We start from the raw sequence: 8,660 nt of genomic DNA on the forward strand, positions 1-8,660 counted from the left end.
TAAAGAATTTTCTAACAAAGCACATAACCCAGCACTCAGAAGGCGGAGGCCAAATGCCAATTGGCCGATGACCTCCACTCCTATGAAACCTACAGCTGCAGTTCTCTAGCCACCCAAAGGCTTGGCAGCAGTATCTGTTTAATTAGTAAATGTGATTATTATCAGACCTCACTATGCTAGACACATGTGCTGAAGTTTTAGAACTGTGTTAAACAGTATTTTAGATGATAAAATCATTTAAAAAGAAAGCTACACCTCTGAAAACTAAGCTACATGTTTTGAAAGTGGCTTTTACCTAAGTGTGTGTGTGTGTGTGTGTGTGTGTATGGGGGGGGGGGCTAGAGAGATAGCTCAACTGTTCTGAGCACTTGCTGTTCTTCCAGAGGGCACAGGTTCAAAATGAAGAAGTGGCTCACAACCATGTGTAATTCCTCCAGCTATGGGAGGTCTGACTCTAACAGCTCTGGCCGCTTTTGGCACCTGCATTTACATTCATATACCAACACGAAGATACAAACACATAATTAATAATGACTTTTAAATTTTTGCTTTGGGGGGAGGGGGAGGGAAAGGGGAGGCGGCGGTGGGGAAGAGACAGAAATCTTTAATAAATAAATTAATTTTAAAAAAAAATTTTGCTTTGGGCTGTATACTATAGTTAGAGATAAATACAACACATTGTGGGGGCATTATTTTAAAAATAAAAGTACTACATAAGACATGTATATAACAATCAAAGTTTTAGGGTTTTATTCCTTTTTAAATACCAACAGTAAAATCTTTAAATCTTGCACTGCTCAGTTTTTGCAAGAAATTGTTGAAAGAAAAAAAGAAAAAGAATTCAAAACTAAAGCTATAATTAGCATAACGAAAAAACTATGTCTGTGAGACTGTGCGGAGTGGTAAGAACACCTGGCGTTTTCCACTGCTCTATACCACATACCACAGGCACGGGGGGGAGGCGTGTGCAAACAAGACACCCATACACATACAATTTATAAAGACACGAATATGAGAAAATTGATACTCGAATTAGCCATTATTTAGAGAGAAGAATTTAAACAGTTATTATACTTACCTAACTTGATTCTGGCTTGAGTATCTGAACAGAATACCTAAGGGGCTGGAGAGATGACTCAGTAATTAAAAGCACTTGTTGTTCTTGCAAAACTTGGGTTCTATTCCCAGCACTCATAGGGTGGCTCACAAGCATCTGTAACTCAGTTTCAGGGGATCAGACAACTTCTTCTGGCCTTGTGAGTAATAGGCATGCATGTGCTACACAGACATACATGCATGCAAAACACACGTGTAAAATAAAAATCTTTTTTAAAACGTCTTTAAGTAACATGACTAACCAAATGTAATTGCTTTGGCAATTTCACAAATACAACATCTGCCCAGCACCTGAGATGTAGAAGCAAGAAGACTGTTAGTTCAAGGCCACCCTCAGCTACACAGGAAGTTTGAGTCTAGCCTGGGTAACAGGAGACTTTTGCCTCAAAATAAACAAATAAAAATAAAGCATTCTAGGCTATAAAGATAGCTCAAAGAGCAAGAATGCTTGTTCTGTAAGAATGAAGATTTGGGGACCTGAGCTCAAATTCCTAGCACTCACCTAAAGAGTTAAGCATGACTGTGCATGCCATTAACCCCAGAGATAGTTATCCCAAGAGCTCTCTGGCCAAGCCACCCAGCCTGGCTCAATGGAAAGCTTCCAGGTCAACGAGAGTCTCAAGGAAATACAGCAAAAAGCAATAAACAACACTCTGTGTCTTGCTCTGGCCTCTGCAACACACACACAATCATAAAAAATAAGAGCATCCAGAGCCTCTGGATGTGTCTTTCTTTATACATGATAAAGTCGTCCTACTTCCAAACCTGGAGGCTTTCATCCTACCAAATTAAGATGAGCCTGTAGCTTAGTGGTAGAGTATTTGCCTAGCAAATGCAAAGCCTAGGTTTGATAATTGTTACTCATCATTGATGAAAAAGGATTCTCTGAAAACATTCATGGTGGTCTGATGAGAAAGGCCTCCAAAGGCTCTAATATTTGAATGCTTGGTCTGTGCTTGGTAGAACTATTTGGGAAGGATTAGGACAGTGGCTCTCAACCTTCCTAATGCTGTGATCCTTTAATACAGTTCCTCATGTTGTAGTGAACCATAAAATTATTTTCACTACTACTTCATAATCAAGTTTGCTACTATTCTGAATCATAACTATCTGATATGCAGGATACCTGTGAGAGGGTCGTGACCCACAGGTTGAAACCACTGGATTAGGAGGTGTGGCTTTGTTGGACCAGGTGTGTCACTGGTGTGAGCTTTGAGGTTTCAAAACCCACACCATTACCAGTTAGCTCTCTCTGCCTAACGCTTGTGGAGCAGATCCAGGTACTCAGCTACCACCGCAGCACCATGTCTGTCTGCCTGCTGCCATGCTCCCCATCATGATGGTCATGGGCTCTAAGCTTCTGGAACCAGGAGCCCAATTAAATGCTTTCTTTTATAAACATGTCTTGGTCATGGTATTTTGTCATGGCAATAGAAAAATAACCAAGACAACATTTTCAAGCAAAATAAAACTGCGCCATCAAAGAGAAATAAATTGAGACACTATTCTATTCTGAGCTGCAAGAGGATCCCAAGGTGAAGAGCAACCTGGTTCTACGTGGGAAGAAGGTCTCCACAAAGACAACTCCCCGCTAAAATTACCTGTGATTTTCTTTGTACTCTTATTACAGTATTAGGAAACAAAACTTTCAGTCTTACACATCACACTCATTACTATACAGTTATGGTGGAAAAGCACATTTTAAAAACTTCATGTAGCCAGGTGATGATGGCGTGTGTCTTTAATCCCAGCACTCGTGAGGCTGCAGAAGCAAGCAGACTTCTGAGTTCAAGGCCAGCCTGGCCAAAAGTGAGTTCCAGAACAGCCAGAGCTATACAGGGAAACCCTGTCTCAAAAAACAAAACAAAAACCTTCATGTATTTCCTCTGTGGCTCTCCAACACTAGACAGTGTTACAGCACTAAAGTGAAGGAAATTATTGATGCCCATTGTGTTACAGGTGAGACATTTTTCCTAACATCTCTGTGTTTAAGTTCCTGAATTGATAATTTTGAAACCACATCCAATGTCCTTATGTCTTTTCAAAGCTGGTTTTTGGTCAAGTCTGGTGGCACACAGGTATAATTCCAGCACTTGGGGAAGCTGAGGCAGAATGACAAGTTCAAGGACATCCTGGGACACACACAGTGAGATCCTGTCTCAAAACAAACAACAAAAAGTGTTTTCATATATGAAACTCATCAGTTCAATAAAGTAAAAATACACTTTGAAATTTCAGATTTTTCAGGTTTATTTCCTCTCAACCAATAGTTCTAACACTGTTGTAAAAATTACAGCCTCTCGCAGGGCGGTGGTGGCGCACGCCTTTAATCCCAGCACTCCGGAGGCAGAGGCAGGAGGATCTCTGTGAGTTCGAGGCCAGCCTGGTCTACAAGAGCTAGTTCCAGGACAGGCACCAAAAACTACAGAGAAACCCTGTCTCGAAAATCAAAAAAAAAAAAAAAAAAAAAAAAAATACAGCCTCTCTAACGGCAAGAGTTCACACTGTTCAGTTTCATTTCTAGAGTCTACATAAAGACTGGAAAACTGAAGCCGGGCGGTGGTGGCGCAAGCCTTTAATCCCAGCACTTAGGAGGCAGAGGCAGGCAGATCTCTGTGAGTTCGAGGCCAACCTGGTCGACAAGAGCTAGTGCCAGGACAGGCTCCAAAGGTACAGAGAAACCGTGTCTCGAAAAACTTAAAAAAAAAAAAAAAAAAGAAAAGAAAAGAAACAGAAACAGAAAGAAAGACTGGAGAGCTGGCTCGGCTATTAACAACCCTTCCTATTCCTCCAGAGGACCTGAGTTCAGGTGCCAAGCTCCCAAACCAGGCAGCTCCAAGGGATCACACACACACTTTTCTGACCTCAGAGAGCATCCAAATATACGTAGCAGCATATGTGTCCGCTCTCTCTCTCTCTCTCTCACACACACACACACCTTAAAAATCATTTTTTTAAAATTATTTAAAGAAGTCTATCTAAATGGGACAGGGCAATTCTAAGCATCCCAGCAGACTGCCTACCTTCAGCAATAGCCTGACTCAATTTTATGGCCCAATATTTATTCAGATGATATTAAGAGAAAGAAAATGTGAAATGCTTATATTAGAAAAGATTTGGTCAGGATGCCCATGTATCTTAATATTTTTTGATAATATGCTATATTCTAAGCAAGACTGGGTGAGCATGCAGTCATTTACCTGTAAAGACCAGAATATAGTCTATCCTCTTTGGTGATAGAGGATGTTAAATTTTCAGTATAGGGAAATTTCATTAACTTTTGGGCACAATGTAAAAGTAAAAAGACTAAAAGTTCCTCTATGTTTATACATTTAAAAATTTATTCACATCTTACAAACAGATACACTGTGACTACAATTTCACACTTCCAAAATTACACATGAAGCACTGTCACTTGGGAAAACTAGTTACACTGATCTATTTACAGTTTCATCAAAATAGCTCGTGTCATTTCAGTGTTTAGAATGGCAATTACAGTTCACATGTGAAGAATTAAAACCTCTTTCCAAAGTTTTGTTTGGTTTAAACATACACACTATGGCACTATGGTAAATCCCAACACTCAGGAGGTGACCTGGGGGGGGTCAGAGGTTCAAGGTCATCCATTACATAACCAGTTCAAGAATCTGAGTTACTTGAGTCTCTCAGTCTCTCAGTCTTTCTCTCTCTCTCTCTCTCTCTCTCTCTCTCTCTCTCTCTCTCTCACTCACTCACTCACTCAAAAAAAGGCTTCGGATAAATAATCACATTTATTGGACAAAACAATCTGAGGAGTCTGAAGTTCAGAAATTCAAAGAACAGGTATGTTACGAAGGGAAACAAGCTTGTTACCAAAAACTGCAAGAAAGAAAGTCGAGGCGGCCGGGGTGAAAATACGACCATAAACTATTATTGTAATTAATGTGATGCTGGATGAAGGCAGTCCGGTCGGCCCCGCCTCACACCGTGCAGAAAAGCAGGTCACCTAAACCACGAGGACCAAGGGGCTCTAGCTCGACTTTGGGGCGACGGCGAGCAGACACCAGCTTTCCCGGGTGGGGGGTTGGCACCGTAAGCGTCTGCCGCGGAAAGAGGGGAGAACTCCCCTACTCCGCGGCTCTGGGGATTCAAGTCGTCAGAGACCAAGGGACCCCAACTGCGCCTCGCCGTGCCGCTCCCCCTCCCCCGACACACCGGCTCTGTGGCGTGTGGGGACCAAATGGCTCGATCGTGGTGACTCCGCGTCTCGCTTTTTGAAGACGTGGGGTTCGTTATTTCTCTATCTACACCGCGTACGCAACACTGGGGCGAAGGCGTGACGGCGGCGCCGGGGCCGCTGAGGAGCCCGAGCGGCCGCCCGGCTTTCCCGCCGGCACCAAGGTGAAGCGCGGACGGCCGGCTGCCCGCTCGGGACTTTCTGAGCTCTCCGTGGCGAGCCGCGAGCGGGCGGGCGGCGATGCGGGCAGGGCAGGGCCGGGCAGGGCCGGGCCGGGCGGAAGGCCCCGTCCCGAGGAGCCGCCGCCCGCCGCGGGCTGTGATGCGAGGCTGGCGCGCCACTTACCCGCCGCGAAGGGTTTACGTAGCGGGCTCGTCACTGATTACGACGGGAGGAGGTGGGGACGCAGAGCCCGACGGCCGCCGCCCAGGCAACCCGGCGACGGCGGCCCCACGTCGCACCCACGTCAGCTCTGATGCGATCGTCGCGGCCTCTCCGCCGACGCGAACAGAGAGTAGCGCGAGCGGCCGACCGCACGGGGCCTCGGGGCCTCGGGGCCTCTGGCCCCGCCCTCCTCTCCTCCCCCCCCCACTTTCACCCCCCCCTCCCCGCCCACCGCCTCCGAAGCGGGTGGAGGAGGAAAAAAGTCGCAGGCTCGAACTCTGCCCCCTGCTGGCCGTCAGCGGGATTGCAGAGCTGACAACCCAACAATTAAATAGAACGGGGGGCGGGAGGGGCGGGGCCTTGGTGGGCGGGGTTAACGCTTAGGGGCGGGGCTACTGATGCGTTAGCCCGGTGGAGCAGAATTCTGAGAGGGGGCTAAGGGATGGGGGTAAGAAACCGGAAGCAACCTCCTCTGCGCGTGCGCCTTAAAGTGCTTTATGTTCCAACTCCTTCCGCGACGGCTTCAATGCTATCTAGGATGACTCCATTCCCCAGCCTCAGCTCCCAAGTGTAGGGGGCTCCGTCCCTGCCGGAGGTGCGTGCTCGTAACTATGTCTTCCCGGACTCCCCGGCCTCAAGAGCGCCCCCCTTGGCGGTGTCCATGGTTCTGGGGCACGCCGCTAGGCCTGGGGCCTACTCGGACGGGGTTCTTATTTCTAACCCTGCTGTCTCCCGGGAGAACTTGTTCCCTGCAGTGTCTCAAAGAAAAAGCTACAGATCTTAGGCAGACGTGTGGCAGAAGAAAGAAAGACGTCTTGTAAAAGGCAGGATTTTTTTTTAGAGCCTGTTATAATGCAGTTTCGGTTTCATTCAGATTGGAACCGTGAGATTTTGCATAATGCCTGTAAAGCAGTCACCTGTAATTAGTACCTTTCTAAACCCTCGTCTTACACTATGCCCTCCTGGAGGGTCTGCTTCTCTGAAGACCGGGCCTTTCTTAAAACTAAATCACTATAAGATCCTAAACAAACTGAACCAACACTCCTTCAAGAAAATCTCTAGAAAAGTAGCTGTGGGGCTGGAGAGATGGCTCAGTGGTTAAGAGCTTTCCCTGCTCTTCCAAAGGTCCTGAGTTCAATTCCCAGCAACCACGTGTGTTCACAACCATCTGTAATGAGATTTAGTGTCCTCTTCTGGCCTACAGGGATACATGCAGGCAGAACACTGAATACATAATAAATAAATCTTTTAAAAAAAGAAATAAATAAAAGAAAAGTTACTGTGAAGTGTTGGGAGCTGTGAATACTTGTTTCAGCTTGTTTCAAAGATGACCGGAGTCTCTGTGTGTTTCACTCTCCAGCCCCTTGCCTGGTTCACAAACGGTAAGGTAGCGCAAGGAGCGCAGACGGGCGTGGTGCGCCGTAGTGAAGGAAATGCCTAGAAGATAGTGCAAGTGCAAAAGGGATATTTTGTGTGAGAAAAAGTACTGTAGAGCAGGGGTGTAACTGGGAGTCACAGCACTTCTCTAGGTCGCCAAGCTCAAGAATCAGCACTTGAGGCAGGGACTGGCGGCTCTCTGAGGACAACCTGGTCTACAGAACAAGTTCCAGAACAACCAGGACTGCACTGAGAAACACTGTCTCAAAAAACCAAAAACAACAGAACAAAAAAAAACTACAACAAAAACCAAATCGTTGTTTGATATCTAAGGCTTGAGTTAGAGGAGACACAGTAATAAAAGACTGCTATTTACCAAATTGTGGGTGACCCGAATTATTCTAGTTGTAATGCATACAAAAAAGTCAGAATAAAACCTGATCACTTGCAGGGTACCATGGTTCATGCTTTTAAACCCAGCACACAGAGGCAGAGGTAGGAAGATTCCTATGAGTTCAAGGCCAGTGTAGGCTACAAACTGGCTAGTTCCAATTGAAAGCTAGGGCTTCACAAAGAAACTCTGGCTCACAAAAAACAATAAGTAAATATAAAAATATTGCATTTATCTATTTTGTGACATGTATGTATATGTATGTGGAGTCAGCTCTCTTCCTTCCACCATGTGGGCTCAGGAATCAAATTTGGGTAATCAGGCTTGGAGGCAGGAGCCTTTACCCACTGAACCTTCTCAACAGCCAAAGGTGGTGACTTATGAATATATTATGTTTTATTTATACATATTATTTATTGTACCTATATATATTGAACAAAAATTTCTATAGAGAAGCTGTGTTTGGCTGTGAAGAAAAAAATCGTGGAAGGAGTCTTTATCTGCAGAGATTGGTGGACTGATTAGGATTTTGTAGGTTATAAAGCTAATTATGCCAGGTGGTGGTGCACGCCTTTAATTCCAGCACTCAGGAGGCAAAGGCAGGCGGATCTCTGTGAGTTTGAGCCCAGCCTGGTCTACGAGAGCTAGTTCCAGGACAGGCTCCAAAGCTACAGAGAAACCCTCTCTTGAAAAACAAACAAACAACAAAAAAAAAAGGGTGCAGATCAGTTTAAAGCTGTAAGATAATTTCTCTGTAGCACTATAGCCCTGAACCACTTGTCGACTCATTCGCTTTACATTTTCCAACCCTTACAGCCTTTATTTTCACACTAATTGGGTGTGTCTCCTTGTTAGAATTGTATTACCTTTAAGGCAGCTAAATAGCACTTGGCTAATGGCTGCTCTTATGTTAAGGTAGATGTGGTGGCTCTCTTCTACCACCCCAGCCAGGAGGAGCTGAGGCAGGGAATTATAGCTCACAGACTGCCTGCAGCCAAAACTAAAACCAAACACTAAAGTTGTTTGCAGTCATTAAGGTATTTTTTTAAAGCAGTTCCATGGTTGGAGATAAAAGCTTGGGTCTTACACTAGCTAGCTGTTTACTCAACCCCTAAGCTACATCACCAAGCCTTCATTTAAAATCAAGGATAGAATGAAGGTTGACATTCAGATCTC

At 45.1% G+C, this 8,660-nt stretch overlaps 1 protein-coding gene across 12 annotated transcripts in view; it reads right to left on the reverse strand.

Annotated features, from left to right (window-relative positions):
* The window catches only part of Crem (cAMP responsive element modulator), a 78,626-nt gene extending 72,736 nt beyond the window's left edge, over nucleotides 1-5,890 (reverse strand). For all 12 annotated transcript variants that reach the window (XM_050152568.1, XM_050152566.1, XM_050152561.1 and 9 more), the window contains exon 1: nucleotides 5,678-5,890. The gene's annotated coding sequence lies outside the window, so the exon portion shown is untranslated. The remainder of the gene's footprint in view (nucleotides 1-5,677) is intronic.
* Between the last annotated feature and the right edge of the window lie 2,770 nt (nucleotides 5,891-8,660).

The sequence above is a fragment of the Alexandromys fortis genome, unplaced genomic scaffold (genome assembly GCF_014885135.2).
Source record: "Alexandromys fortis isolate MF-2015 unplaced genomic scaffold, M_Fortis_MF-2015_v1.1 scaffold_54, whole genome shotgun sequence".
Taxonomy (NCBI): Eukaryota; Metazoa; Chordata; class Mammalia; order Rodentia; family Cricetidae; genus Alexandromys; species Alexandromys fortis.